This window comes from Corapipo altera, unplaced genomic scaffold (assembly GCF_003945725.1).
Source record: "Corapipo altera isolate COAL_440 unplaced genomic scaffold, ASM394572v1 RXGC01000115.1, whole genome shotgun sequence".
NCBI classification, from domain to species: Eukaryota; Metazoa; Chordata; class Aves; order Passeriformes; family Pipridae; genus Corapipo; species Corapipo altera.
Genome location: NW_020884986.1, coordinates 422,490 through 430,840, shown reverse-complemented (window position 1 = coordinate 430,840; position 8,351 = coordinate 422,490).

The following is an 8,351-nucleotide window of genomic DNA, read 5'->3' as shown; positions in this document are numbered from 1 at the left end:
AATTGTTATTTTCCCATCCTTCATTTGCTTTGATCTGAGTTTCTTCCTTTTTTCCCCTGGCCAGGGAAGGAGGTGTGGGAAAGAGATTTACTGGGCTGAGACTATATTACCGCAGCTTCATCCAGAAGAGATTATTCCCGTTTTTCACCCCCTGAAGGCTGACTGCCTGAGGAAGTGCTTTAGATAGGAACCATGATCCCTAAACTGAATTACAACTCCTGCTAAGTGTGCTCACAGATCAGCTATGGTTCTCCAGAGCCTTAAAATACTCATATGCTTTTTTCAGGACTTTGGGCTCACTTTGTAAGGACATCTTTATTAACAGGGGGAAAAAAAGCGCTATAAGAAAGTAATACATGCTTCAGGTTGAGATAGAAATCCTTTTCTGTAGTTAGAAATTAGTACTGTACTAAATTTGACTGCTTGTCTGGAAAATCTTTGATGACAAGATTTCTATAATTTTACTATTTGATGAAATTTTTAATATCAAAGTAAAATTACTTTTCACAGTAAAATGCTTTCATCTGCATTTTGTGAGTCTATTTTCCTGTGTGAGAAATCATAGAAATCAAAATTTAGTATTAAAAAAATAAAATGTACTATTACTTTAGTTTCTTTCCAAGTTGGGGTGCTAAGGTTTTTGCTCTCATGGACGCAAACACCTACTTAAACTATATCTAATTCAGTGTCTTCTTAAGTTTACAGCAGCATAACCAGAAGCATAATTTGGTCTCCTACCAGCAACAAAAGGTTTTAGAGCTCTTGAAATGTTTTTGTTCTAAAATGATGTTTAGACTGCTGGAGCTCTAATAAATTGTACTTTTTAAAAATCTTTCCTTCTGGGTTTTCTTTAGATTTTGAAAAATGTTAATGTTAGAATTAATACATTCTAGTGTACATAACTTCTGCATTTATGTAAGTTTATAGAAGAAGACACTAAAGCACCTGCTAGCTCAGGATGGAGTCTGTGTGCTGATAAAAATGCATAAATGTTGAGTTGATAAAAAATAGTTTGCCACTGATACAAGAAGAATGAAATTGTCATTATCAGTGTAATAATTTTCGGTGAATAACCAGTCCCCCGATCTTTGCAAACAATGCAATGAAATCTAAACGTGCTAAAGATTAATCATATGTTTCCTTACTTTTGATCCCTGTGCCTGTGTGACAAAAATATTTCACATCAAGCCCAGTTAATATGAAATGCAGTTACTATGTCACAACTGAATCTCTTCAAAATTTTGGAAAATATTTTTCCAAAACAACTGTTTCAGGTTGTTGCAATCCCTGACAGGCACCAGTAAATAAAAAAGGCATGTGAATGGAGGCCATGATGGAATTTATTCTACTCTTAAACATTTCAGACATTCAGCAGAATCATTTAATCTCTTTGCAGAAATAATATAAAATTACATTGGGGTATATATAACAAAGTAGTATGCTAAGCATTTTGATATAACTTAAATACATCTGATCAGATGTATTTTACTGCTTTTTATATCTTGAAGAGAAATGTGTTTTCTCTGAATGGAAAAGAATTTTTAGAATCCTTTTCCCTTTTACTGCAAGGAATTCCTCCCTGTTGAAAAGCAGAATTTAAAGTCAAGATATTGCAGAGCTGAAATATTTCAAGATATTTCAGGTAGGGACTTTAATAAATGGTGTGGTTTGGGGCTCTAGAGATGAATACTAATTCGGTCATGGAATTAATCTCTGAAATGTAGAGTAGGAGAAGAAAATGATTGATGTCAAGCATTTTGTGCACAAAGCTTTCCAGGAGCTTGAGTTTCTGAATAAACAGCAAAACAAGGACTAGATTTAGCATAGGCAACTAAATGGTGAAGTTTTCCCATTCAATATTGGATGCTGCTGGGATGGAGTGATTGCTCTGCTTTTTTCTTTTATATGAGTGTGTAGAACAGTCTTATTTAGAGCTCAGTGAAACCAAACAAATCCTGATCCATGTGCTTTGCATTGTGGGTAAGATGTAATGTTTAACTGCATTGCAGGTTCCTTAATGTTTTACTGAAGATCATATAAGCTCCTTCAAAAGGAATGCCCTCAAAAAGTAGATGCAATGAAAAAAATCCATGAGAAAATTTTGGAAGCTTACACAGACTGAGACTAGTTTTGTAGTATTTGTAAAGTTCACAAGTGGAGCTACTAAGAAAAGATGAATTAGATTCTCGAAGCTCTTGCTGATCTCCAGCAGCTACTTTTAATTTTCTCAGGGATTTTAAGTATAAATGGTTTCTAACCAGCCAGGTCCAGTGTATTGCATTTGTCCTGCTGTACACCACGAGGACAGGAACGAGTCTATCCCAAATGGCACTCAGTGCTAGATATTGTGCTGCTAATGGCATCAAAACTCTCTGCCTGAAAGATCTGGGTTTAAGCAAAATATTGGCAATGTCTGCTCCCTAAGTCTCATACAGATTTTACTGACTTCTGCAACTGAAGTATGTCATGTTTATGTTTAAGTCCTCAGAATCATTCTTCTTTCTCTTTTTTTTCCTTCTTTTCAATTGTAGACTCTCATGTAGATTAAGGTGTAGCCATGTGTAGTTTTTGCATTAAAAAGCTGAGGAACTAGAGGGAAAGGTAGGTCTGGAAATATGGCACAAATCTGATGCGCAGAGCCAGGAATTTTTTTAGATTTTGTCTTAAAACTGGCAATAATATTTTCCTTGACTGTTTTGGTTGGGTTTTTTCTCCTTTGAACATCAGCATTTGGCTGTTATAAGCAAAATAAAGGCACCACCTTGTTTCCCATAGCACTGAGAAACTGGTGGGTGGTGGGAGCTGCTTTTTTCACTTTTACCTGAACTGTCAAAATTTATTAGTGACCAAAAAGGGAAGATTTTTTACCTAGTAACCAGCTACTCCTACCACATAAGTACAAACATATTTAATTCATTTCTTTTAAGTTGCATTTCTCATCTCACTTCTAGGACAAGAATTAAAAAGCAAAACAAAACAAAACAAAACAAAACAAAAAAAAAACAACACCAAAAAAGATTCCATATGACCAAAACCTCAGAAAAATAAATTCCTGCCTCAGTACTGTTTAGATTGTTATTACATCAGCAATTACAATGTAATTTATTTAAATGGATATTGCAATGTGATACTGAGGTATCAAAGAGTATTCAGTGAGTATTAAATATAATTTTTTTGACCATATGCCTGTCAATTACTTTAGGTCTGCAGCTGATCATAGGTCACTGGTTATGTCTCCAGATAACATCTCCTTAATTACTGTTACTCAAGCTTCATTTTTTTGACCTCTCTATGTTCTTTTAGGTGTGTATATGACAGAGAGAGGGCAAAAATCATATTCGTAAAGTTCCACAGCATACTCTAAAAAGTGACCAGCTGTCACTCTGACAAGCCGAGGGAGGAAAGCCATTTATCCACCTGTTTTTCGTGAACTGGGGATTGCTCTTTCATATGCTATAATACCTAACATCTATTTAACTGCTCCATCCACACTGCTGGTGCATTTGACTTTCTGCAGTGTTGTCTCAGTTTAATGAGAATGAAGTATTTTGCTAAGGAGGATGAGTTATGAGGTAGACCCTGCTCCTTTCTCTAAGAAATTGTAAATCCGAAATTAAGAGACTCCAATTGAGGAAGTATGGAGAAAGAAAAAAATAGCAACTCTTTATTAAACAATATATGTGTATTAGCAGAACAACAAAAGAACACAAAAAACCAACCAAACAATAATCCTGTACCCAAAAATCTCCAAAAGGAAAGAGTTCAGTACTTTCTGCCTTTTGGTGCAATTCTAACCCCAGCCAGCAGGGGGCGCTGTTGGGCTCTGGCTGTGGGGCCTCAGAAAATGGGGATTCACCCCACCGAGGAGGGCAAGGGGGAAAAATGAGTTCTTCCCACAAAAACCCACACTGTCTGCAATCGACCGTGGCTGGGATTTTCCCCCTTTGTCGATGTGCACAAACCGCTTCCAAATATGGGAGCAGAGGAGGGAAAAAGCGACCTCCTCTCCAAAAGATTCCTCTGCAGGGGGGTCAAACCTCTCCAGTGGAGACCAAGCAGGTCCGGGCTGGGGGCAGAACAGGGTGCAAGAAACAAAGGCAAGCTGGAATCAGCAAACAGTCAGATGACCAGGCTGAGAACAAAATGACCTTGGAGCCTCTCCAACACACACATTGCCTGAGTTAAGGCAAAAATTAAGTGTGTCCCGTCATCGCTCCTCCCCACAATTTTTAGGGGGGCCATCAGCTTGGAATGCAGTCCTGCAAGTTAGTTTGTGTAGATCAATCACCCAAAGCAAACAGCCCTCCCTCATTCAGCATCTTTCTTTAACAGTGGGGCAGGGAAAAGGAAAATTCCTGCTTGGTTTTTTAGAATAAGTAAACCTATGACGAGTGTGAAAAAGGTTCTTTTTTTTTAGCTTCTGAGAAAAAAAAACTACCTGTGTTTTTCACATATTTCATCCCTTGTTAGCCTTATATATAATTTAGCAAGCCCAAGACAGTCTCTAAAATGAGTGCTACATACCATGACCAATTATAATCTTTCCCTAAGTAAGTTCTGCCTGCTTTTATAATTTTTTTTTACATCATCTTTTTTGTTTTATTTTGAAAAATGTGCTTTCCATCCAGCAACAGCATGCAGAAAACCCCCCTGACTTCTGTGTGTAGAAATAATTCATCTGTGAAGAGAAATGAGTAATTTGCTTTGCTTTATTAGTCCTGCATTTCATTTTTTACTGTCTAGAGGAATATGTGCCCTAAATATCAGCTCGCATTTTACTCTGTTTCAAAGGGCTTACTTGTGAGTAAGAACGTGTCTTAATACTTCATTTGATCAATGTGAGAGTCTGCTTGAAAATGAAAAATGTGTTTCTAATGTGTTTGTAAAAATTGGGTAGATACTTATTTGAACTATAGTGTTTATCCGTATGCAGTGTAACAGAAATAGGCAGGAAATCAGTGGGTGAGCCAGGCCCTTCTTTACACAGGCACTCACAAAAAAAAGGCCTTTATTTACCATTGCATTAGGCATTTATGTCAGAAACTTCTGGATCCAGAAATATAACAGAGACACTGTTACATTAGTAATGAAGGCTGATGTGATTTAAGGGGCATGGAGAAACAACTGAGGTCCTATGGAATGTTTTGTACCACTGTTGTCACTCAGACTGGTGCCACCACAGCTTTGGGATAGTCCTTACTCCCCTTTCCTGTCTCAGTGGTGGAGTTGGACCACAGCTGGTGGTTCCCTTTTTAATTTTCTTTTTCTTTTTCGATAGTAAATGTGCACAACAGCTTCATGTGGTGACAGCTGGTATTTCTGAAGTGTAGATGACCTTCTGAGTAACTAAATAACTGCAAATTATGAGGCACAAAGCCTCCACTCCTAGCGTGGAGTAAGGAGCTAATTTTACTGACCAGCACTCTGCAATTTATCTCTCCTTTGGTTGCTTCCACATCACCCCTTTAGCTGCAATGAGAGTTACATTTATGTGCAGAATAGAGAGATGACAATGCAAACAGTCTGAGCATAATAGTGCCATGAAGCCGCAAGGATTCACTCTTGACAATCCCAGTGGAAGCATTAGAGAAATCTCTTGGGTTCCTCTGGAGGAAGGATTGCCTTAGTGGCTGTAAATGCTCTGTGAATATGTTAGTAAATCATATGTGGAATTCCCTTCTGATTCATTCCTCCATCACTCTCTCACTCCCTTTCATTGCAAGGCAACAGCAAGTCCTTCAGTGTGGAAAATTTAGTGTTTTATCCTGCCAAAACAGTTTGCCTATTTGTCTTCTCTGCAAGCCCAGTGTGTTTAAATGCTGCTACAGTATTGCTTACTTGTGTTTCTTGATTTATTAATCTTTACAACAACAAACAAATCCCACTTAAAAACACTATTAATGTCAGGACATAAAAATAAAGCACAGACAACCAGAACTTCTGGGTTTGTTTGTTTAAGATAGTGTAAGATAATCTGTCTAAATGCTATTATCTTTGCAGACAAGTAGTTTTGGATGCGACCTTTATGCTGGGCTAATGGCATCCCTTGTCCTACCTCTTACAATTATGTTTGTGCCATTTGGTTTTTCTTCCTCAAATTCTGTTGGGAGTATCAGGAAGTTGCAAAAATTGCAAGAGAACTGGATAGAACAGGTAGTTTACTGTGGTTTGGTAATTAGGGTTTAAGGGAAAGGGAAGCTGTAATCAGGTACATAATGAAAAGGTACTTGTGTACTTTTCTTTGTTCCTTTCTGGGGACAAAATGTGCATTTTAGATATTTGTTTGCTGTATGAATGTGCCAGGTTGGATGACACTTTGAGCAACCTGGTTTAGTGGAAGGTGACCCTGCCCCCGGCAAGGGAGTTGGAACAAGATGCTCTTTAAGATCCCTTCCAAGCCACACCATTCTGTGATTCTATTGCTTAACTACATTTTATCCCCAGAGTGAGATAAGCAGTTTCTTCCAGACCAGACAAATACAGTGGGCATGTGTTATACAGGCAGACAAATAGCTAATTCAAGAGCTCACAAAAGACACAGGGTTGTTTTCTTCAGAAGAATGAATCCTGGAGAAGGCTGTGAGGTTGGACAGGAGAAGAGTAATGTTGATGTTCCTTACAGAAGGACCACTGGGTCTGGCTTCCAGGATGATCACAGATAATATCCAAAAAAAACCCTTATGTTTTTTCCTTAAACATTTATTTTGAAACAATGCTGCCATAATCACAGCACAACTGCCCAGCATAAAACACAGCTCTTTAGGAATAAATCACTGACACTCTCCAGTAACCCTTTGTGGTGGGGGGAAAACAGTTTTCTCCCTGCAGTTATAAAACGGTAAAACCCCAGGGGTGGTAACCCTTGAAGTTTTGAAGTTTTAGCCAATGAGCGCTTCTGCAAAATATAAACATATCACAAGCAGACCAGAAGAGAAGGTAGTTGTAGTTTGGTGTTAGAAGGTGTAGCCATGTTGTGAAAGCCACAAGCAGAAGGGGCAAGAGCCCCTCTGGGGGGCCACGGCCCCCCAGTCCCCGACTGGGGTCATAGAAACTTGGAAACAGTGTTAAACTGGACTGAACTCTGTGACTGAGAGGCTAGAAGTTTTCTTTGCCCTCCACCGTGAGCAGCAGAAGCGGTAGCACTGTCCAGAGATTGTGGCTAAGAACCAAGAGATAACTGAAGGAACAGTAAACAGCATGCGGCCAAGGAAGACTCAGAGTTGCTCAAGCCGAGATAGAGAGCTGGCAGCAGAGAGAGAGAACTGGGTTCTATAGAGGAAGTTTTGGGGGTAAGAACTGAACCAGACCCCCCAAAACCCTTTTGACCCCTCTTAAGTTGGGGTCGTGGACTCCTACTGGATGGAAGTCCTAAAATGCAACATGCAGCACCAGAGAGAGAGGAGCTGCGAAACTCAAAGCGTCCTGGAAAGCTGGACCGGGACAGAGAAGGAATGCAGAGGGGGTGACCTTGCCCCCCCTGCCCCTCACCACTACTGCCAAGCTGGCAGCCTGAGACAGAGCACAGGAGCTCTGGTAGAGCTCTTGAGGCAAAGGCTCTCAACTGAAAGCTGCCCAAGATGTTCTGACTCAGGGGTGAATCCCCTGAGGAAGGGACCTTCATGGGGGCTTACACCCCATGATATGACCATGGTGAAGTGAGTTTTGTCCCTGCTATGCAGCCCATGGAGAGAAGACCCTTGCTTGAAGACAACGGGCCGAGGGGCTTGGATACCCCCTTGTGTGTACTGGCAGAGATCCGGCTACAGCTGCTGCATGAGAAGAAGATAAGCTACTGCCCTAGAGACATTGCTGCTCTGAAGGTGGAAAAGATCATTTCCTTCTTCCCTCCTGGACTTTTATTTGGAGGGGAGAAGAGATTTGATCCATTGTAACTACTTATGTCATAGTAGAGATAATTAAGATTGTATATAATGTATTGTAGTATTTATTTGTACAGTCATTGTAATATATTCCCTTTCCCCCAATTTGAGTCTAGTGTGGTGTCGGGAAAAAACCATCTCTCACATTGGGTTGAGATGTGGGAGGGGGCTTGAACTAGGGAATTGGATTTTGAGGCTCTCAAACCATGACACCCTTGGGTCTACTGATGGAACTCAGAGAATGAGGAACTACATGGGAATGATCATGACAGTTGTTCAAGATCAATGTCAGCTAAAAGAATTCAAAAGGCAATGACACTCAGGTCACACACCCAGAAAATCCCTGACACAAAAGGATGATTGCGTATGTGCTTGGCCATGATAGCACTTGGTTCCCAATGCTTTTGTTTGGCTTTTTTTAGACCATACAAAGTGTGGAACTTTTTACTTAAAACTGGTGTTCTTCAAACA